The sequence below is a fragment of the Osmia lignaria genome, unplaced genomic scaffold (genome assembly GCF_051020975.1).
Source record: "Osmia lignaria lignaria isolate PbOS001 unplaced genomic scaffold, iyOsmLign1 scaffold0007, whole genome shotgun sequence".
Taxonomy (NCBI): domain Eukaryota; kingdom Metazoa; phylum Arthropoda; class Insecta; order Hymenoptera; family Megachilidae; genus Osmia; species Osmia lignaria.
The window spans coordinates 859,959-884,313 of NW_027478164.1; positions in this window are offsets into that span (position 1 = coordinate 859,959).

Below are 24,355 nucleotides of genomic sequence, written 5' to 3' on the forward strand. Positions count from 1 at the left end.
TATCTCGGGAACGAAGCGAGCTATGGCAAAATGTTAAGAGACCTTTTTTGTAGAGAATTATGTTTCCTACAATGTAGGTTCTATGATATTTTTTGATCAGAAGCGTAGTTTTCGAGATATATCGAGATATTTAAAAGTTCCGAAGCCGCACCAACATAATAGAGATACAGAAACACCGTGGCCCCTTTCTGTGAGATAACTCTGCACTAGTGCGAGCCGCAAATGCCACTTCCAGCTTAGCTGTGCAGAAGAAGAACAGCAAGAAGAAGAAATATCTCGAAATATGTCCGTCAGGCCCCTTCCCTTGAGATAAATCTGCAAATATCTCGGGAACGAAGGGAGCTATGGCAAAATGTTGAGAGACCTTTTTTGTAGAGAATTAAGTTTCCTACTTTTTATGTTCTATGATATTTTTTGATCAGATGCGTAGTTCTCGAGATATATCAAGATATTTAAAAGTTCCGAAGCCGCACCAACATAATAGAGATACAGAAACACCGTGGCCCCTTTCTTTGAGATAACTCTGCACTATTGCGCGCTGCAAATGCCACTTCCAGCTTAGCTGTGCAGAAGAAGAACAACAAGAAGAAGAAATATCTCGAAATATGTCCGTCAGGCCCCTTCCCTTGAGATAAATCTGCAAATATCTCGGAAACGAAGCGAGCTATGGCAAAATGTTAAGAGACCTTTTTTGTAGAGAATTAAGTTTCCTACTTTTTATGTTCTATGATATTTTTTGATCAGATGCGTAGTTTTCGAGATATATCAAGATATTTAAAAGTTCCGAAGCCGCACTAACATAATAGAGATACAGAAACACCGTGGCCCCTTTCTTTGAGATAACTCTGCACTATTGCGCGCTGCAAATGCCACTTCCAGCTTAGCTGTGCAGAAGAAGAACAACAACAAGAAGAAATATCTCGAAATATGTCCGTCAGGCCCCTTCCCTTGAGATAAATCTGCAAATATCTCGGAAACGAAGCGAGCTACGGCAAAATGTTAAGAGACCTTTTTTGTAGAAAGTTAGGTTTCCTACTTTTTATGTTCTATGATATTTTTCGATCAGAGGCGTAGTTCTCGAGCATTATCAAGATATTTAAAAGTTCCGAAGCCGCACCAACATAATAGAGATACAGAAACACCGTGGCCCCTTTCTTTGAGATAACTCTGCACGATTGCGAGCTGGAAATGCCACTTCCAGTTTAGCTGTGCAGAAGAAGAACAACAAGAAGAAGAAATATCTCGAAATATGTCCATCAGGACCCTTCCCTTGAGATAAATCTGCAAATATCTCGGAAACGAAGCGAGCTATGGCAAAATATTAGGAGACCTTTTTTGTAGAGAATTATGTTTCCTACAATTTATGTTCTATGATATTTTTTGATCAGAAGCGTAGTTTTCGAGATATATCGAGATATTTAAAAGTTCCGAAGCCGCACCAACATAATAGAGATACAGAAACACCGTGGCCCCGTTCTTTGGGATAACTCTGCACTATTGCGAGCTGCAAATGCCACTTCCAGCTTAGCTGTGCCGAAGAAGAACAACAAGAAGAAGAAATATCTCGAAATATGTCCGTCAGGCCCCTTCCCTTGAAATAAATCTGCAAATATCTCGGAAACGAAGCGAGCTATGGCAAAATGTTAAGAGACCTTTTTTGTAGAGAATTAAGTTTCCTACTTTTTATGTTCTATGATATTTTTTGATCAGATGCGTAGTTCTCGAGATATATTAAGATATTTAAAAGTTCCGAAGCCGCACCAACATAATAGAGATACAGAAACACCGTGGCCCCTTTCTTTGAGATAACTCTGCACTATTGCGAGCTGCAAATGCCACTTCCAGCTTAGCTGTGCAGAAGAAGAACAACAAGAAGAAGAAGTATCTCGAAATATGTCCGTCAGGCCCCTTCCCTTGAGATAAATCTGCAAATATCTCGGAAACGAAGAGAGCTATGGCAAAATGTTAAGAGACCTTTTTTGTAGAGAATTAAGTTTCCTACTTTTTATGTTCTATGATATTTTTTGATCAGATGCGTAGTTCTCGAGATATATCAAGATATTTAAAAGTTCCGAAGCCGCACCAACATAATAGAGATACAGAAACACCGTGGCCCCTTTCTTTGAGATAACTCTGCACTATTGCGAGCTGTAAATGCCACTTCCAGCTTAGCTGTGCAGAAGAAGAACAACAAGAAGAAGAAATATCGAAATATGTCCGTCAGGCCCCTGCCCTTGAGATATATCTGCAAATATCTCGGAAACGAAGCGAGCTATGGCAAAATGTTGAGAGACCTTTTTTGTAGACAATTATGTTTCCTACAATTTATGTTCTATGATATTTTTTGATCAGAAGCGTAGTTTTCGAGATATATCGAGATATTTAAAGGTTCCGAAGCCGCACCAACATAATAGAGATACAGAAACACCGTGGCCCCTTTCTTTGGGATAACTCTGCACTATTGCGAGCTGGAAATGCCACTTCCAGTTTAGCTGTGCAGAAGAAGAACAACAAGAAGAAGAAATATCTCGAAATATGTCCGTGAGGACCCTTCCCTTGAGATAAATCTGCAAATATCTCGGAAACGAAGCGAGCTATTGCAAAACGTTAAGAGACCTTTTTTGTAGAGAATTAAGTTTTCTACTTTTTATGTTCTATGATATTTTTTGATCAGATGCGTAGTTCTCGAGATATATCAAGATATTTAAAAGCTCCGAAGCTGCACCAACATAATAGAGGTACAGAAACACCGTGGGCCCTTTCTTTGAGATAACTCTGCACTATTGCGAGCTGCAAGTGCCACTTCCAGCTTAGCTGTGCAGAAGAAGAACAACAAGCATAAGAAATATTTCGAAATATGTCCGTCAGGCCCCTTCCCTTGAGATAAATCTGCAAATATCTCGGAAACGAAGCGAGCTACGGCAAAATGTTAAGCGACCTTTTTTGTAGAAAATTAGGTTTCCTACTTTTTATGCTCTACGATATTTTTTGATCAGATGCGTAGTTCTCGAGATATATCAAGATATTTAAAAGTTCCGAAGCCGCACCAACATAATAGAGATACAGAAACACCGTGGCCCCTTTCTTTGAGATAACTCTGCACTATTGCGCGCTGCAAATGCCACTTCCAGTTTAGCTGTGCAGAAGAAGAACAACAAGAAGAAGAAATATCTCGAAATATGTCCGTGAGGACCCTTCCCTTGAGATAAATCTGCAAATATCTCGGAAACGAAGCGAGCTATTGCAAAACGTTAAGAGACCTTTTTTGTAGAGAATTAAGTTTTCTACTTTTTATGTTCTATGATATTTTTTGATCAGATGCGTAGTTCTCGAGATATATCAAGATATTTAAAAGCTCCGAAGCTGCACCAACATAATAGAGGTACAGAAACACCGTGGGCCCTTTCTTTGAGATAACTCTGCACTATTGCGAGCTGCAAGTGCCACTTCCAGCTTAGCTGTGCAGAAGAAGAACAACAAGCATAAGAAATATTTCGAAATATGTCCGTCAGGCCCCTTCCCTTGAGATAAATCTGCAAATATCTCGGAAACGAAGCGAGCTACGGCAAAATGTTAAGCGACCTTTTTTGTAGAAAATTAGGTTTCCTACTTTTTATGCTCTACGATATTTTTTGATCAGATGCGTAGTTCTCGAGATATATCAAGATATTTAAAAGTTCCGAAGCCGCACCAACATAATAGAGATACAGAAACACCGTGGCCCCTTTCTTTGAGATAACTCTGCACTATTGCGCGCTGCAAATGCCACTTCCAGCTTAGCTGTGCAGAAGAAGAACAACAAGAAGAAGAAATATCTCGAAATATGTCCGTCAGGCCCCTTCCCTTGAGATAAATCTGCAAATATCTCGGAAACGAAGCGAGCTATGGCAAAATGTTAAGAGACCTTTTTTGTAGAGAATTAAGTTTCCTACTTTTTATGTTCTATGATATTTTTTGATCAGATGCGTAGTTCTCGAGATATAGCAAGATATTTAAAAGTTCCGAAGCCGCACAAACATAATAGACATACAGAAACACCGTGGCCCCTTTCTTTGAGATAACTCTGCACTACTGCGAGCTGCAAATGCCACTTCCAGCTTAGCTGTGCAGAAGAAGAACAACAAGAACAAGAAATATCTCGAAATATGTCCGTCAGGCCCCTTCCCTTGAGATAAATCTGCAAATATCTCGGAAACGAAGCGAGCTATGGCAAAATGTTAAGAGACCTTTTTTGTAGAGAATTAAGTTTCCTACTTTTTATGTTCTATGATATTTTTTGATCAGATGCGTAGTTTTCGAGATATATCAAGATATTTAAAAGTTCCGAAGCCGCACTAACATAATAGAGATACAGAAACACCGTGGCCCCTTTCTTTGAGATAACTCTGCACTATTGCGCGCTGCAAATGCCACTTCCAGCTTAGCTGTGCAGAAGAAGAACAACAACAAGAAGAAATATCTCGAAATATGTCCGTCAGGCCCCTTCCCTTGAGATAAATCTGCAAATATCTCGGAAACGAAGCGAGCTACGGCAAAATGTTAAGAGACCTTTTTTGTAGAAAGTTAGGTTTCCTACTTTTTATGTTCTATGATATTTTTCGATCAGAGGCGTAGTTCTCGAGCATTATCAAGATATTTAAAAGTTCCGAAGCCGCACCAACATAATAGAGATACAGAAACACCGTGGCCCCTTTCTTTGAGATAACTCTGCACGATTGCGAGCTGGAAATGCCACTTCCAGTTTAGCTGTGCAGAAGAAGAACAACAAGAAGAAGAAATATCTCGAAATATGTCCATCAGGACCCTTCCCTTGAGATAAATCTGCAAATATCTCGGAAACGAAGCGAGCTATGGCAAAATATTAGGAGACCTTTTTTGTAGAGAATTATGTTTCCTACAATTTATGTTCTATGATATTTTTTGATCAGAAGCGTAGTTTTCGAGATATATCGAGATATTTAAAAGTTCCGAAGCCGCACCAACATAATAGAGATACGGAAACACCGTGGCCCCTTTCTTTGGGATAACTCTGCACTATTGCGAGCTGGAAATGCCACTTCCAGTTTAGCTGTGCAGAAGAAGAAATATCTCGAAATATGTCCGTCAGGACCCTTCACTTGAGATAAATCTGCAAATATCTCGGAAACGAAGCGAGCTATTGCAAAACGTTAAGAGACCTTTTTTGTAGAGAATTAAGTTTCCTACTTTTTATGTTCTATGATATTTTTTGATCAGATACGTAGTTCTCGAGATATATCAAGATATTTAAAAGCTCCGAAGCTGCACCAACATAATAGAGGTACAGAAACACCGTGGCCCCTTTCTTTGAGATAACTCTGCACTATTGCGAGCTGCAAGTGCCACTTCCAGCTTAGCTGTGCAGAAGAAGAACAACAAGCATAAGAAATATTTCGAAATATGTCCGTCAGGCCCCTTCCCCTGAGATAAATCTGCAAATATCTCGGAAACGAAGCGAGCTACGGCAAAATGTTAAGCGACCTTTTTTGTAGAAAATTAGGTTTCCTACTTTTTATGCTCTACGATATTTTTTGATCAGATGCGTAGTTCTCGAGATATATCAAGATATTTAAAAGTTCCGAAGCCGCACCAACATAATAGAGATACAGAAACACCGTGGCCCCTTTCTTTGAGATAACTCTGCACTATTGCGCGCTGCAAATGCCACTTCCAGCTTAGCTGTGCAGAAGAAGAACAACAACAAGAAGAAATATCTCGAAATATGGCCGTCAGGCCCCTTCCCTTGAGATAAATCTGCAAATATCTCGGAAACGAAGCGAGCTATGGCAAAATATTAGGAGACCTTTTTTGTAGAGAATTATGTTTCCTACAATTTATGTTCTATGATATTTTTTGATCAGAAGCGTAGTTTTCGAGATATATCGAGATATTTAAAAGTTCCGAAGCCGCACCAACATAATAGAGATACGGAAACACCGTGGCCCCTTTCTTTGGGATAACTCTGCACTATTGCGAGCTGGAAATGCCACTTCCAGTTTAGCTGTGCAGAAGAAGAACAACAAGAAGAAGAAATATCTCGAAATATGTCCGTCAGGACCCTTCCCTTGAGATAAATCTGCAAATATCTCGGAAACGAAGCGAGCTATTGCAAAACGTTAAGAGACCTTTTTTGTAGAGAATTAAGTTTCCTACTTTTTATGTTCTATGATATTTTTTGATCAGATGCGTAGTTCTCGAGATATATCAAGATATTTAAAAGCTCCGAAGCTGCACCAACATAATAGAGGTACAGAAACACCGTGGCCCCTTTCTTTGAGATAACTCTGCACTATTGCGAGCTGCAAGTGCCACTTCCAGCTTAGCTGTGCAGAAGAAGAACAACAAGCATAAGAAATATTTCGAAATATGTCCGTCAGGCCCCTTCCCTTGAGATAAATCTGCAAATATCTCGGAAACGAAGCGAGCTACGGCAAAATGTTAAGCGACCTTTTTTGTAGAAAATTAGGTTTCCTACTTTTTATGCTCTACGATATTTTTTGATCAGATGCGTAGTTCTCGAGATATATCAAGATATTTAAAAGTTCCCAAGCCGCACCAACATAATAGAGATACAGAAACACCGTGGCCCCTTTCTTTGAGATAACTCTGCACTATTGCGCGCTGCAAATGCCACTTCCAGCTTAGCTGTGCAGAAGAAGAACAACAAGAAGAAGAAATATCTCGAAATATGTCCGTCAGGCCCCTTCCCTTGAGCTAAATCTGCAAATATCTCGGAAACGAAGCGAGCTATGGCAAAATGTTAAGAGACCTTTTTTGTAGAGAATTAAGTTTCCTACTTTTTATGTTCTATGATATTTTTTGATCAGATGCGTAGTTTTCGAGATATATCAAGATATTTAAAAGTTCCGAAGCCGCACTAACATAATAGAGATACAGAAACACCGTGGCCCCTTTCTTTGAGATAACTCTGCACTATTGCGCGCTGCAAATGCCACTTCCAGCTTAGCTGTGCAGAAGAAGAACAACAACAAGAAGAAATATCTCGAAATATGTCCGTCAGGCCCCTTCCCTTGAGATAAATCTGCAAATATCTCGGAAACGAAGCGAGCTATGGCAAAATGTTAAGAGACCTTTTTTGTAGAGAATTAAGTTTCCTACTTTTTATGTTCTATGATATTTTTTGATCAGATGCGTAGTTCTCGAGATATATCCAGATATTTAAAAGTTCCGAAGCGGCACAAACATAATAGAGATACAGAAACACCCTGGCCCCTTTCTTTGAGGTAACTCTGCACTATTGCGAGCTGCAAATGCCACTTCCAGCTTAGCTGTGCAGAAGAAGAACAACAAGAAGAAGAAATATCTCGAAATATGTCCCTCAGGCCCCTTCCCTTGAGATAAATCTGCAAATATCTCGGAAACCAAGCGAGCTATGGCAAAATGTTAAGAGACCTTATTTGTAGAGAATTAAGTTTCCTACTTTTTATGTTCTACGATATTTTTTGATCAGATGCGTAGTTCTCGAGATATATCAAGATATTTAAAAGTTCCCAAGCCGCACCAACATAATAGAGATACAGAAACACCGTGGCCCCTTTCTTTGAGATAACTCTGCACTATTGCGAGCTGCAGATGCCACTTCCAGCTTAGCTGTGCAGAAGAAGAACAACAAGAAGAAGAAATATCTGGAAATATGTCCGTCAGGCCCCTTCCCTTGAGATAAATCTGCAAATATCTCGGAAACGAAGCGAGCTACGGCAAAATGTTAAGAGACCTTTTTTGTAGAAAATTAGGATTCCTACTTTTTATGTTCTATGATATTTTTTGAACAGATGCGTAGTTCTCGAGATATATCAAGATATTTAAAAGTTCCGAAGCCGCACTAACATAATAGAGATACAGAAACACCGTGGCCCCTTTCTTTGAGATAACTCTGCACTATTGCGCGCTGCAAATGCCACTTCCAGCTTAGCTGTGCAGAAGAAGAACAACAACAAGAAGAAATATCTCGAAATATGTCCGTCAGGCCCCTTCCCTTGAGATAAATCTGCAAATATCGCGGAAACGAAGCGAGCTATGGCAAAATGTTAAGAGACCTTTTTTGTAGAGAATTAAGTTTCCTACTTTTTATGTTCTATGAGATTTTTTGATCAGATGCGTAGTTCTCGAGATATATCAAGATATTTAAAAGTTCCGAAGCCGCACCAACATAATAGAGATACAGAAACACCGTGGCCCCTTTCTTTGAGATAACTCTGCACTATTGCGAGCTGCAAATGCCACTTCCAGCTTAGCTGTGCAGAAGAAGAACAACAAGAAGAAGAAATATCTCGAAATATGTCCGTCAGGCCCCTTCCCTTGAGATAAATCTGCAAATATCTCGGAAACGAAGCGAGCTATGGCAAAATGATAAGAGACCTTTTTTGTAGAGAATTAAGTTTCCTACTTTTTATGTTGTATGATATTTTTTGATCAGATGCGTAGTTCTCGAGATATATCAAGATATTTAAAAGTTCCGAAGCCGCACCAACATAATAGAGATACAGAAACACCGTGACCCCTTTCTTTGAGATAACTCTGCACTAGTGCGAGCCGCAAATGCCACTTCCAGCTTAGCTGTGCAGAAGAAGAACAACAAGAAGAAGAAATATCTCGAAATATGTCCGTCAGGCCCCTTCCCTTGAAATAAATCTGCAAATATCTCGGAAACGAAGCGAGCTATGGCAAAATGTTAAGAGACCTTTTTTGTAGACAATTAAGTTTCCTACTTTTTATGTTCTATGATATTTTTTGATCAGATGCGTAGTTCTCGAGATATATCAAGATATTTAAAAGTTCCGAAGCCGCACCAACACAATAGAGATACAGAAACACCGTGGCCCCTTTCTTTGAGATAACTCTGCACTATTGCGAGCTGCAAATGCCACTTCCAGCTTAGCTGTGCAGAAGAAGAACAACAAGAAGAAGAAATATCTCGGAATATGTCCGTCAGGCCCCTTCCCTTGAGATAAATCTGCAAATATCTCGGAAACGAAGCGAGCTATGGCAAAATGTTAAGAGACCTTTTTTGTAGAGAATTATGTTTCCTACAATTTATGTTCTATGATATTTTTTGATCAGAAGCGTAGTTTTCGAGATATATCGAGATATTTAAAAGTTCCGAAGCCGCACCAACATAATAGAGATACAGAAACACCGTGGCCCCTTTCTTTGAGATAACTCTGCACTAGTGCGAGCCGCAAATGCCACTTCCAGCTTAGCTGTGCAGAAGAAGAACAACAAGAAGAAGAAATATCTCGAAATATGTCCGTCAGGCCCCTTCCCTTGAGATAAATCTGCAAATATCTCGGAAACGAAGCGAGCTATGGCAAAATGTTAAGAGACCTTTTTTGTAGAGAATTAAGTTTCGTACTTTTTATGTTCTATGATATTTTTTGATCAGATGCGTAGTTCTCGAGATATATCAAGATATTTAAAAGTTCCGAAGCCGCACCAACATAATAGAGATACAGAAACACCGTGGCCCCTTTCTTTGAGATAACTCTGCACTATTGCGAGCTGCAAATGCCACTTCCAGCTTAGCTGTGCAGAAGAAGAACAACAAGAAGAAGAAATATCTCGGAATGTGTCCGTCAGGCCCCTTCCCTTGAGATAAATCTGCAAATATCTCGGAAACGAAGAGAGCTATGGCAAAATGTTAAGAGACCTTTTTTGTAGAGAATTAAGTTTCCTACAATTTATGTTCTATGATATTTTTTGATCAGAAGCGTAGTTTTCGAGATATATCGAGATATTTAAAAGTTCCGAAACCGCACCAACATAATAGGGATACAGAAACACCGTGGCCCCTTTCTTTGAGATAACTCTGCACTAGTGCGAGCCGCAAATGCCACTTCCAGCTTAGCTGTGCAGAAGAAGAACAACAAGAAGAAGAAATATCTCGAAATATGTCCGTCAGGCCCCTTCCCTTGAGATAAATCTGCAAATATCTCGGAAACGAAGCGAGCTATGGCAAAATGTTAAGAGACCTTTTTTGTAGAGAATTATGTTTCCTACAATTTTTGTTCTATGATATTTTTTGATCAGAAGCGTAGTTTTCGAGATATATCGAGATATTTAAAAGTTCCGAAGCCGCACCAACATAATAGAGATACAGAAACACCGTGACCCCTTTCTTTGAGATAACTCTGCACTAGTGCGAGCCGCAAATGCCACTTCCAGCTTAGCTGTGCAGAAGAAAAACAACAAGAAGAAGAAATATCTCGAAATATGTCCGTCAGGCCCCTTCCCTTGAGATAAATCTGCAAATATCTCGGAAACGAAGCGAGCTATGGCAAAATGTTAAGAGACCTTTTTTGTAGAGAATTAAGTTTCCTACTTTTTATGTTCTATGATATTTTTTGATCAGATGCGTAGTTCTCGAGATATATCAAGATATTTAAAAGTTCCGAAGCCGCACCAACATAATAGAGATACAGAAACACCGTGGCCCCTTTCTTTGAGATAACTCTGCACTATTGCGAGCTGCAAATGCCACTTCCAGCTTAGCTGTGCAGAGGAAGAACAACAAGAAGAAGAAACATCTCGAAATATGTCCGTCAGGCCAGTTCCTTTGAGCTGAATCTGCAAATATCTCGGAAACGAAGCGAGCTATGGCAAAATGTTAAGAGACGTTTTTTGTAGAGAATTATGTTTCCTACAATTTATGTTCTATGATATTTTTTGATCCGAAGCGTAGTTTTCGAGATATATCGAGATATTTAAAAGTTCCGAAGCCGCACCAACATAATAGGGATACAGAAACACCGTGGCCCCTTTCTTTGAGATAACTCTGCACTATTGCGCGCTGCAAATGCCACTTCCAGCTTAGCTGTGCAGAAGAAGAACAACAAGAAGAAGAAATATCTCGAAATATGTCCGTCAGGCCCCTTCCCTTGAGATAAATCTGCAAATATCTCGGAAACGAAGCGAGCTATGGCAAAATGTTAAGAGACCTTTTTTGTAGAGAATAATGTTTCCTACAATTTACGTTGTATGATATTTTTTGATCAGAAGCGTAGTTTTCGAGATATATCGAGATATTTAAAAGTTCCGAAGCCGCACCAACATAATAGAGATACAGAAACACCGTGGCCCCTTTCTTTGAGATAACTCTGCACTATTGCGACCTGCAAATGCCACTTCCAGCTCAGCTGTGCAGAAGAAGAACAACAAGAAGAAGAAATATCTCGAAATATGTCCGTCAGGCCCCTTCCCTCGAGATAAATCTGCAAATATCTCGGAAACGAAGCGAGCTATGGCAAAATGTTTAGAGACCTTTCTTGTAGAGAATTAAGTTTCCTACTTTTTATGTAGTATGATATTTTTTGATCAGATGCGTAGTTCTCGAGATATATCAAGATATTTAAAAGTTCCGAAGCCGCACCAATATAATAGAGATACAGAAACACCGTGGCCCCTTTCTTTGAGATAACTCTGCACTATTGCGCGCTGCAAATGCCACTTCCAGCTTAGCTGTGCAGAAGAAGAACAACAAGAAGAAGAAATATCTCGAAATATGTCCGTCAGGCCCCTTCCCTTGAGATAAATCTGCAAATATCTCGGAAACGAAGCGAGCTATGGCAAAATGTTAAGAGACCTTTTTTGTAGAGAATAATGTTTCCTACAATTTACGTTCTATGATATTTTTTGATCAGATGCGTAGTTCTCGAGATATATCAAGATATTTAAAAGTTCCGAAGCCGCACCAACATAATAGAGATACAGAAACACCGTGGCCCCTTTCTTTGAGATAACTCTGCACTATTGCGAGCTGCAAATGCCACTTCCAGCTTAGCTGTGCAGAAGAAAAACAACAAGAAGAAGAAATATCTCGAAATATGTCCGTCAGGCCCCTTCCCTTGAGATAAATCTGCAAATATCTCGGAAACGAAGCGAGCTATGGCAAAATGTTAAGAGACCTTTTTTGTAGAGAATTAAGTTTCCTACTTTTTATCTTCTATGATATTTTTTGATCAGATGCGTAGTTCTCGAGATATATCAAGATATTTAAAAGTTCCGAAGCCGCACCAACATAATAGAGATACAGAAACACCGTGGCCCCTTTCTTTGAGATAACTCTGCACTATTGCGAGCTGCAAATGCCACTTCCAGCTTAGCTGTGCAGAGGAAGAACAACAAGAAGAAGAAACATCTCGAAATATGTCCGTCAGGCCAGTTCCTTTGAGCTGAATCTGCAAATATCTCGGAAACGAAGCGAGCTATGGCAAAATGTTAAGAGACGTTTTTTGTAGAGAATTATGTTTCCTACAATTTATGTTCTATGATATTTTTTGATCCGAAGCGTAGTTTTCGAGATATATCGAGATATTTAAAAGTTCCGAAGCCGCACCAACATAATAGGGATACAGAAACACCGTGGCCCCTTTCTTTGAGATAACTCTGCACTATTGCGCGCTGCAAATGCCACTTCCAGCTTAGCTGTGCAGAAGAAGAACAACAAGAAGAAGAAATATCTCGAAATATGTCCGTCAGGCCCCTTCCCTTGAGATAAATCTGCAAATATCTCGGAAACGAAGCGAGCTATGGCAAAATGTTAAGAGACCTTTTTTGTAGAGAATAATGTTTCCTACAATTTACGTTGTATGATATTTTTTGATCAGAAGCGTAGTTTTCGAGATATATCGAGATATTTAAAAGTTCCGAAGCCGCACCAACATAATAGAGATACAGAAACACCGTGGCCCCTTTCTTTGAGATAACTCTGCACTATTGCGACCTGCAAATGCCACTTCCAGCTCAGCTGTGCAGAAGAAGAACAACAAGAAGAAGAAATATCTCGAAATATGTCCGTCAGGCCCCTTCCCTCGAGATAAATCTGCAAATATCTCGGAAACGAAGCGAGCTATGGCAAAATGTTTAGAGACCTTTCTTGTAGAGAATTAAGTTTCCTACTTTTTATGTAGTATGATATTTTTTGATCAGATGCGTAGTTCTCGAGATATATCAAGATATTTAAAAGTTCCGAAGCCGCACCAATATAATAGAGATACAGAAACACCGTGGCCCCTTTCTTTGAGATAACTCTGCACTATTGCGCGCTGCAAATGCCACTTCCAGCTTAGCTGTGCAGAAGAAGAACAACAAGAAGAAGAAATATCTCGAAATATGTCCGTCAGGCCCCTTCCCTTGAGATAAATCTGCAAATATCTCGGAAACGAAGCGAGCTATGGCAAAATGTTAAGAGACCTTTTTTGTAGAGAATAATGTTTCCTACAATTTACGTTCTATGATATTTTTTGATCAGATGCGTAGTTCTCGAGATATATCAAGATATTTAAAAGTTCCGAAGCCGCACCAACATAATAGAGATACAGAAACACCGTGGCCCCTTTCTTTGAGATAACTCTGCACTATTGCGAGCTGCAAATGCCACTTCCAGCTTAGCTGTGCAGAAGAAGAACAACAAGAAGAAGAAATATCTCGAAATATGTCCGTCAGGCCCCTTCCCTTCAGATAAATCTGCAAATATCTCGGAAAGGAAGAGAGCTATGGCAAAATGTTAAGAGACCTTTTTTGTAGAGAATTAAGTTTCCTACAATTTATGTTCTATGATATTTTTTGATCAGAAGCGTAGTTTTCGAGATATATCGAGATATTTAAAAGTTCCGAAGCCGCACCAACATAATAGGGATACAGAAACACCGTGGCCCCTTTCTTTGAGATAACTCTGCACTAGTGCGAGCCGCAAATGCCACTTCCAGCTTAGCTGTGCAGAAGAAGAACAACAAGAAGAAGAAATATCTCGAAATATGTCCGTCAGGCCCCTTCCCTTGAGATATATCTGCAAATATCTCGGAAACGAAGCGAGCTATGGCAAAATGTTAAGAGACCTTTTTTGTAGAGAATTATGTTTCCTACTTTTTATGTTCTATGATATTTTTTGATCAGATGCGTAGTTCTCGAGATATATCAAGATATTTAAAAGTTCCGAAGCCGCACCAACATAATAGAGATACAGAAACACCGTGGCCCCTTTCTTTGAGATAACTCTGCACTATTGCGAGCTGCAAATGCCACTTCCAGCTTTGCTGTGCAGAAGAAGAACAACAAGAAGAAGAAATATCTCGGAATATGTCCGTCAGGCCCCTTCCCTTGAGATAAATCTGCAAATATCTCGGAAACGAAGAGAGCTATGGCAAAATGTTAAGAGACCTTTTTTGTAGAGAATTAAGTTTCCTACAATTTATGTTCTATGATATTTTTTGATCAGAAGCGTAGTTTTCGAGATATATCGAGATATTTAAAAGTTCCGAAACCGCACCAACATAATAGGGATACAGAAACACCGTGGCCCCTTTCTTTGAGATAACTCTGCACTATTGCGAGCCGCAAATGCCACTTCCAGCTTAGCTGTGCAGAAGAAGAACAACAAGAAGAAGAAATATCTCGAAATATGTCCGTCAGGCCCCTTCCCTTGAGATATATCTGCAAATATCTCGGAAACGAAGCGAGCTATGGCAAAATGTTAAGAGACCTTTTTTGTAGAGAATTATGTTTCCTACAATTTATGTTCTATGATATTTTTTGATCAGAAGCGTAGTTTTCGAGATATATCGAGATATTTAAAAGTTCCGAAGCCGCACCAACATAATAGAGATACAGAAACACCGTGGCCCCTTTCTTTGAGATAACTCTGCACTAGTGCGAGCCGCAAATGCCACTTCCAGCTTAGCTGTGCAGAAGAAGAACAACAAGAAGAAGAAATATCTCGAAATATGTCCGTCAGGCCCCTTCCCTTGAGATAAATCTGCAAATATCTCGGAAACGAAGCGAGCTATGGCAAAATGTTAAGAGACCTTTTTTGTAGAGAATTATGTTTCCTACAATTTATGTTCTATGATATTTTTTGATCAGAAGCGTAGTTTTCGAGATATATCGAGATATTTAAAAGTTCCGAAGCCGCACCAACATAATAGAGATACAGAAACACCGTGACCCCTTTCTTTGAGATAACTCTGCACTAGTGCGAGCCGCAAATGCCACTTCCAGCTTAGCTGTGCAGAAGAAAAACAACAAGAAGAAGAAATATCTCGAAATATGTCCGTCAGGCCCCTTCCCTTGAGATAAATCTGCAAATATCTCGGAAACGAAGCGAGCTATGGCAAAATGTTAAGAGACCTTTTTTGTAGAGAATTAAGTTTCCTACTTTTTATGTTCTATGATATTTTTTGATCAGATGCGTAGTTCTCGAGATATATCAAGATATTTAAAAGTTCCGAAGCCGCACCAACATAATAGAGATACAGAAACACCGTGGCCCCTTTCTTTGAGATAACTCTGCACTATTGCGAGCTGCAAATGCCACTTCCAGCTTAGCTGTGCAGAGGAAGAACAACAAGAAGAAGAAACATCTCGAAATATGTCCGTCAGGCCAGTTCCTTTGAGCTGAATCTGCAAATATCTCGGAAACGAAGCGAGCTATGGCAAAATGTTAAGAGACGTTTTTTGTAGAGAATTATGTTTCCTACAATTTATGTTCTATGATATTTTTTGATCCGAAGCGTAGTTTTCGAGATATATCGAGATATTTAAAAGTTCCGAAGCCGCACCAACATAATAGGGATACAGAAACACCGTGGCCCCTTTCTTTGAGATGACTCTGCACTATTGCGCGCTGCAAATGCCACTTCCAGCTTAGCTGTGCAGAAGAAGAACAACAAGAAGAAGAAATATCTCGAAATATGTCCGTCAGGCCCCTTCCCTTGAGATAAATCTGCAAATATCTCGGAAACGAAGCGAGCTATGGCAAAATGTTAAGAGACCTTTTTTGTAGAGAATAATGTTTCCTACAATTTACGTTCTATGATATTTTTTGATCAGAAGCGTAGTTTTCGAGATATATCGAGATATTTAAAAGTTCCGAAGCCGCACCAACATAATAGAGATACAGAAACACCGTGGCCCCTTTCTTTGAGATAACTCTGCACTATTGCGACCTGCAAATGCCACTTCCAGCTCAGCTGTGCAGAAGAAGAAGAACAAGAAGAAGAAATATCTCGAAATATGTCCGTCAGGCCCCTTCCCTCGAGATAAATCTGCAAATATCTCGGAAACGAAGCGAGCTATGGCAAAATGTTTAGAGACCTTTCTTGTAGAGAATTAAGTTTCCTACTTTTTATGTAGTATGATATTTTTTGATCAGATGCGTAGTTCTCGAGATATATCAAGATATTTAAAAGTTCCGAAGCCGCACCAATATAATAGAGATACAGAAACACCGTGGCCCCTTTATTTGAGATAACTCTGCACTATTGCGCGCTGCAAATGCCACTTCCAGCTTAGCTGTGCAGAAGAAGAACAACAAGAAGAAGAAATATCTCGAAATATGTCCGTCAGGCCCCTTCCCTTGAGATAAATCTGCAAATATCTCGGAAACGAAGCGAGCTATGGGAAAATGTAAAGAGACCTTTTTGTAGAGAATTAAGTTTCCTACTTTTTATGTAGTATGATATTTTTTGATCAGATGCGTAGTTCTCGAGATATATCAAGATATTTAAAAGTTCCGAAGCCGCACCAACATAATAGAGATACAGAAACACCGTGGCCCCTTTCTTTGAGATAACTCTGCACTATTGCGCGCTGCAAATGCCACTTCCAGCTTAGCTGTGCAGAAGAAGAACAACAAGAAGAAGAAATATCTCGAAATATGTCCGTCAGGCCCCTTCCTTTGAGATAAATCTGCAAATATCTCGGAAACGAAGCGAGCTATGGCAAAATGTTAAGAGACCTTTTTTGTAGAGAATAATGTTTCCTACAATTTGCGTTCTATGATATTTTTTGATCAGATGCGTAGTTCTCGAGATATATCAAGATATTTAAAAGTTCCGAAGCCGCACCAACATAATAGAGATACAGAAACACCGTGGCCCCTTTCTTTGAGATAACTCTGCACTATTGCGAGCTGCAAATGCCACTTCCAGCTTAGCTGTGCAGAAGAAGAACAACAAGAAGAAGAAATATCTCGAAATATGTCCGTCAGGCCCCTTCCCTTCAGATAAATCTGCAAATATCTCGGAAAGGAAGAGAGCTATGGCAAAATGTTAAGAGACCTTTTTTGTAGAGAATTAAGTTTCCTACAATTTATGTTCTATGATATTTTTTGATCAGAAGCGTAGTTTTCGAGATATATCGAGATATTTAAAAGTTCCGAAGCCGCACCAACATAATAGGGATACAGAAACACCGTGGCCCCTTTCTTTGAGATAACTCTGCACTAGTGCGAGCCGCAAATGCCACTTCCAGCTTAGCTGTGCAGAAGAAGAACAACAAGAAGAAGAAATATCTCGAAATATGTCCGTCAGGCCCCTTCCCTTGAGATATATCTGCAAATATCTCGGAAACGAAGCGAGCTATGGCAAAATGTTAAGAGACCTTTTTTGTAGAGAATTATGTTTCCTACAATTTATGTTCTATGATATTTTTTGATCAGAAGCGTAGTTTTCGAGATATATCGAGATATTTCAAAGTTCCGAAGCCGCACCAACATAATAGAGATACAGAAACACCGTGGCCCCTTTCTTTGAGATAACTCTGCACTATTGCGAGCTGCAAATGCCACTTCCAGCTTAGCTGTGCAGAGGAAGAACAGCAAGAAGAAGAAATATCTCGAAATATGTCCGTCAGGCCAGTTCCTTTGAGCTGAATCTGCAAATATCTCGGAAACGAAGCGAGCTATGGCAAAATGTTAAGAGACGTTTTTTGTAGAGAATTATGTTTCCTACAATTTATGTTCTATGATATTTTTTGATCCGAAGCGTAGTTTTCGAGATATATCGAGATATTTAAAAGTTCCGAAGCCGCACCAACATAATAGGGATACAGAAACACCGTGGCCCCTTTCTTTGAGATAACTCTGCACTAGTGCGAGCCGCAAATGCCACTTCCAGCTTAGCTGTGCAGAAGAAGAACAACAAGAAGAAGAAATATCTCGAAATATGTCCGTCAGGCCCCTTCCCTTGAGATAAATCTGCAAATATCTCGGAAACGAAGCGAGCTATGGCAAAATGTTAAGAGACCTTTTTTGTAGAGAATTAAGTTTCCTACTTTTTATCTTCTATGATATTTTTTGATCAGATGCGTAGTTCTCGAGATATATCAAGATATTTAAAAGTTCCGAAGCCGCACCAACATAATAGAGATATAGAAACACCGTGGCCCCTCTCTTTGAGATAACTCTGCACTATTGCGAGCTGGAAATGCCACTTCCAGTTTAGCTGTGCAGAAGAAGAACAACAAGAAGAAGAAATATCTCGAAATATGTCCGTTAGGCCCCTTCCCTTGAGATAAATCTGCAAATATCTCGGAAACGAAGCGAGCTATGGCAAAATGTTAGGAGACCTTTTTTGTAGAGAATTAAGTTTCCTACTTTTTATGTTCTATGATATTTTTTGATCAGATGCGTAGCTCTCGAGATATATCAAGATATTTAAAAGTTCCGAAGCCGCACCAACATAATAGAGATACAGAAACAGCGTGGCCCCTTTCTTTGAGATAACTCTGCACTGTTGCGAGCTGTAAATGCCACTTCCAGCTTAGCTGTGCAGAAGAAGAACAACAAGAAGAAGAAATATCTCGAAATATGTCCGTCAGGCCCCTTCCCTTGAGATATATCTGCAAATATCTCGGAAACGAAGCGAGCTATGGCAAAACGTTAAGAGACCTTTTTTGTAGAGAATTATGTTTCCTACAATTTATGTTGTATGATATTTTTTGATCAGAAGCGTAGTTTTCGAGATATATCGAGATATTTAAAAGTTCCGAAGCCGCACCAACATAATAGAGATACAGAAACACCGTGGCCCCTTTCTTTGAGATAACTCTGCACTATTGCGACCTGCAAATGCCACTTCCAGCTCAGCTGTGCAGAAGAAGAACAACAAGAAGAAGAAATATCTCGAAATATGTCCGTCAGGCCCCTTCCCTTGAGATAAATCTGCAAATATCTCGGAAACGAAGCGAGCTATGGGAAAATGTAAAGAGACCTTTTTTGTAGAGAATTAAGTTTCCTACTTTTTATGTAGTATGATATTTTTTGATCAGATGCGTAGTTCTCGAGATATATCAAGATATTTAAAAGTTCCGAAGCCGCACCAACATAATAGAGATACAGAAACACCGTGGCCCCTTTCTTTGAGATAACTCTGCACTATTGCGCGCTGCAAATGCCACTTCCAGCTTAGCTGTGCAGAAGAAGAACAACAAGAAGAAGAAATATCTCGAAATATGTCCGTCAGGCCCCTTCCCTTGAGATAAATCTGCAAATATCTCGGAAACGAAGCGAGCTATGGCAAAATGTTAAGAGACGTTTTTTGTAGGGAATTATGTTTCCTACAATTTACGTTCTATGATATTTTTTGATCAGAAGCGTAGTTTTCGAGATATATCGAGATATTTAAAAGTTCCGAAGACGCACCAACATAATAGAGATACAGAAACACCGTGGCCCCTTTCTTTGAGACAACTGTGCACCAGTGCGAGCCGCAAATGCCACTTCCAGCTTAGCTGTGCAGAAGAAGAACAACAAGAAGAAGAAATATCTCGAAATATGTCCGTCAGGCCCCTTCCCTTGAGATATATCTGCAAATATCTCGGAAACGAAGCGAGCTATGGCAAAATGTTAAGAGACCATTTTTGTAGAGAATTATGTTTCCTACTTTTTATGTTCTATGATATTTTTTGATCAGACGCGTAGTTCTCGAGATATATCAAGATATTTAAAAGTTCCGAAGCCGCACCAACATAATAGAGATACAGAAACACCGTGGCCCCTTTCTTTGAGATAACTCTGCACTAGTGCGAGCCGCAAATGCCACTTCCAGCTTAGCTGTGCAGAAGGAGGACAACAAGAAGAAGAAATATCTCGAAATATGTCCGTCAGGCCCCTTCCCTTGAGATAAATCTGCAAATATCTCGGAAACGAAGCGAGCTATGGGAAAATGTAAAGAGACCTTTTTTGTAGAGAATTAAGTTTCCTACTTTTTATGTAGTATGATATTTTTTGATCAGATGCGTAGTTCTCGAGATATATCAAGATATTTAAAAGTTCCGAAGCCGCACCAACATAATAGAGATACAGAAACACCGTGGCCCCTTTCTTTGAGATAACTCTGCACTATTGCGCGCTGCAAATGCCACTTCCAGCTTAGCTGTGCAGAAGAAGAACAACAAGAAGAAGAAATATCTCGAAATATGTCCGTCAGGCCCCTTCCCTTGAGATAAATCTGCAAATATCTCGGAAACGAAGCGAGCTATGGCAAAATGTTAAGAGACGTTTTTTGTAGGGAATTATGTTTCCTACAATTTACGTTCTATGATATTTTTTGATCAGAAGCGTAGTTTTCGAGATATATCGAGATATTTAAAAGTTCCGAAGACGCACCAACATAATAGAGATACAGAAACACCGTGGCCCCTTTCTTTGAGACAACTGTGCACCAGTGCGAGCCGCAAATGCCACTTCCAGCTTAGCTGTGCAGAAGAAGAACAACAAGAAGAAGAAATATCTCGAAATATGTCCGTCAGGCCCCTTCCCTTGAGATATATCTGCAAATATCTCGGAAACGAAGCGAGCTATGGCAAAATGTTAAGAGACCATTTTTGTAGAGAATTATGTTTCCTACTTTTTATGTTCTATGATATTTTTTGATCAGACGCGTAGTTCTCGAGATATATCAAGATATTTAAAAGTTCCGAAGCCGCACCAACATAATAGAGATACAGAAACACCGTGGCCCCTTTCTTTGAGATAACTCTGCACTAGTGCGAGCCGCAAATGCCACTTCCAGCTTAGCTGTGCAGAAGAAGGACAACAAGAAGAAGAAATATCTCGAAATATGTCCGTCAGGCCCCTTCCCTTGAGATAAATCTGCAAATATCTCGGAAACGAAGCGAGCTATGGCAAAATGTTAAGAGACCTTTTTTGTAGAGAATTATGTTTCCTACAATTTATGTTCTATGATATTTTTTGATCAGATGCGTAGTTCTCGGGTATATCAAGATATTTAAAAGTTCCGAAGCTGCACCAACATAATAGAGGTACAGAAACACCGTGGCCTCTTTCTTTGAGATAACTCTGTACTATTGCGAGCTGCAAATGCCGCTTCCAGCTTAGCTGTGCAGAAGAAGAACAACAAGAAGAAGAAATATCTCGAAATATGTCCGTCAGGCCCCTTCCCTTGAGATAAATATGCAAATATCTCGGAAACCAAGCGAGCTATGGCAAAATGTTAAGAGACCTTTTTTGTAGAGAATTAAGTTTCCTACTTTTGATGTTCTATGACATTTTTTGATCAGAAGCGTAGTTTTCGAGATATATCGAGATATTTAAAAGTTCGAAGCCGCGCCAACATAATAGAGATACAGAAACACCGTCGCCCCTTTCTTTGAGATAACTCTGCACTAGTGCGAGCCGCAAATGCCACTTCCAGCTTAGCTGTGCAGAAGAAGAACAACAAGAAGAAGAAATATCTCGAAATATGTCCGTCAGGCCCCTTCCCTTGAGATAAATCTGCAAATGTCTCGGAAACGAAGCGAGCTATGGCAAAATGTTAAGAGACCTTTTTTGTAGAGAATTAAGTTTCCTACTTTTTATGTTCTATGATATTTTTTGATCAGATGCGTAGTTCTCGAGATATATCAAGATATTTAAAAGTTCCGAAGCCGCACCAACATAATAGAGATACAGAAACACCGTGGCCCCTTTCTTTGAGATAACTCTGCACTATTGCGAGCTGCAAATGCCACTTCCAGCTTAGCTGTGCAGAGGAAGAACAACAAGAAGAAGAAATATCTCGAAATATGTCCGTCAGGCCAGTTCCGTTGAGCTGAATCTGCAAATATCTCGGAAACGAAGCGATCTATGGCAAAATGTTAAGAGACGTTTTTTGTAGAGAATTATGTTTCCTACAATTTATGTTGTATGATATTTTTTGATCAGAAGCGTAGTTTTCGAGATATATCGAGATATTTAAAAGTTCCGAAGCCGCACCAACATAATAGGGATACAGAAACACCGTGGCCCCTTTCTTTGAGATAACTCTGCACTAGTGCGAGCCGCAAATGCCACTTCCAGCTTAGCTGTGCAGAAGAAGAACAACAAGAAGAAGAAATATCTCGAAATATGTCCGTCAGGCCCCTTCCCTTGAGATAAATCTGCAGATATCTCGGAAACGAAACGAGCTATGGCAAAATGTTGAGAGACCTTTTTTGTAGAGAATTAAGTTTCCTACTTTTTATGTTCTATGATATTTTTTGATCAGAAGCGTAGTTTTCGAGATATATCGAGATATTTAAAAGTTCCGAAGCCGCACCAACATAATAGAGATACAGAAACACCGTGGCCCCTTTCTTTGGGATAACTCTGCACTATTGCGAGCTGCAAATGCCACTTCCAGCTTAGCTGTGCAGAAGAAGAACAACAAGAAGAAGAAATATCTCGAAATATGTCCGTCAGGCCACTTCCCTTGAGATAAATCTGCAAATATCTCGGAAACGAAGCGAGCTATGGCAAAATGTTAAGAGACCTTTTTTGTAGAGAATTAAGTTTCCTACTTTTTATGTTCGATGATATTTTTTGATCAGATGCGTAGTTCTCGAGATATATCAAGATATTTAAAAGTTCCGAAGCTGCACCAACATAATAGAGGTACAGAAACACCGTGGCCTCTTTCTTTGAGATAACTCTGCACTATTGCGAGCTGCAAATGCCACTCCGAGCTTAGCTGTGCAGAAGAAGAACAACAAGAAGAAGAAATATCTCGAAATATGTCCGTCAGACCCCTTCCCTTGAGATGAATCTGCAAATATCTCGGAAACGAAGCGAGCTATGGCAAAACGTTAAGAGACCTTTTTTGTAGAGAATAATATTTCCTACAATTTACGTTCTATGATATTTTTTGATCAGAAGCGTAGTTTTCGAGATATATCGAGATATTTAAAAGTTCCGAACCCGCACCAACATAATAGAGATACAGAAACACCGTGGCCCCTTTCTTTGAGATAACTCTGCACTATTGCAACCTGCAAATGCCACTTCCAGCTCAGCTGTGCAGAAGAAGAACAACAAGAAGAAGAAATATCTCGAAATATGTCCGTCAGGCCCCTTCCCTTGAGATAAATCTGCAAATATCTCGGAAACGAAGCGAGCTATGGCAAAATGTTAAGAGACCTTTTTTGTAGAGAATTAAGTTTCCTACTTTTTATGTTCTATGATATTTTTTGATCAGATGCGTAGTTCTCGAGATATATCAAGATATTTAAAAGTTCCGAAGCCGCACCAACATAATAGAGATACAGAAACACCGTGGCCCCTTTCTTTGAGATAACTCTGCACTAGTGCGAGCCGCAAATGCCACTTCCAGCTTAGCTGTGCAGAAGAAGAACAACAAGAAGAAGAAATATCTCGAAATATGTCCGTCAGGCCCCTTCCCTTGAGATAAATCTGCAAATATCTCGGAAACGAAGCGAGCTATGGCAAAATGTTAAGAGACGTTTTTTGTAGGGAATTATGTTTCCTACAATTTACGTTCTATGATATTTTTTGATCAGAAGCGTAGTTTTCGAGATATATCGAGATATTTAAAAGTTCCGAAGACGCACCAACATAATAGAGATACAGAAACACCGTGGCCCCTTTCTTTGAGACAACTGTGCACCAGTGCGAGCCGCAAATGCCACTTCCAGCTTAGCTGTGCAGAAGAAGAACAACAAGAAGAAGAAATATCTCGAAATATGTCCGTCAGGCCCCTTCCCTTGAGATATATCTGCAAATATCTCGGAAACGAAGCGAGCTATGGCAAAATGTTAAGAGACCATTTTTGTAGAGAATTATGTTTCCTACTTTTTATGTTCTATGATATTTTTTGATCAGACGCGTAGTTCTCGAGATATATCAAGATATTTAAAAGTTCCGAAGCCGCACCAACATAATAGAGATACAGAAACACCGTGGCCCCTTTCTTTGAGATAACTCTGCACTAGTGCGAGCCGCAAATGCCACTTCCAGCTTAGCTGTGCAGAAGAAGGACAAGAAGAAGAAGAAATATCTCGAAATATGTCCGTCAGGCCCCTTCCCTTGAGATAAATCTGCAAATATCTCGGAAACGAAGCGAGCTATGGCAAAATGGTTAGAGACCTTTCTTGTAGAGAATTAAGTTTCCTACTTTTTATGTAGTATGATATTTTTTGATCAGATGCGTAGTTCTCGAGATATATCAAGATATTTAAAAGTTCCGAAGCCGCACCAACATAATAGAGATACAGAAACACCGTGGCCCCTTTCTTTGAGATAACTCTGCACTATTGCGCGCTGCAAATG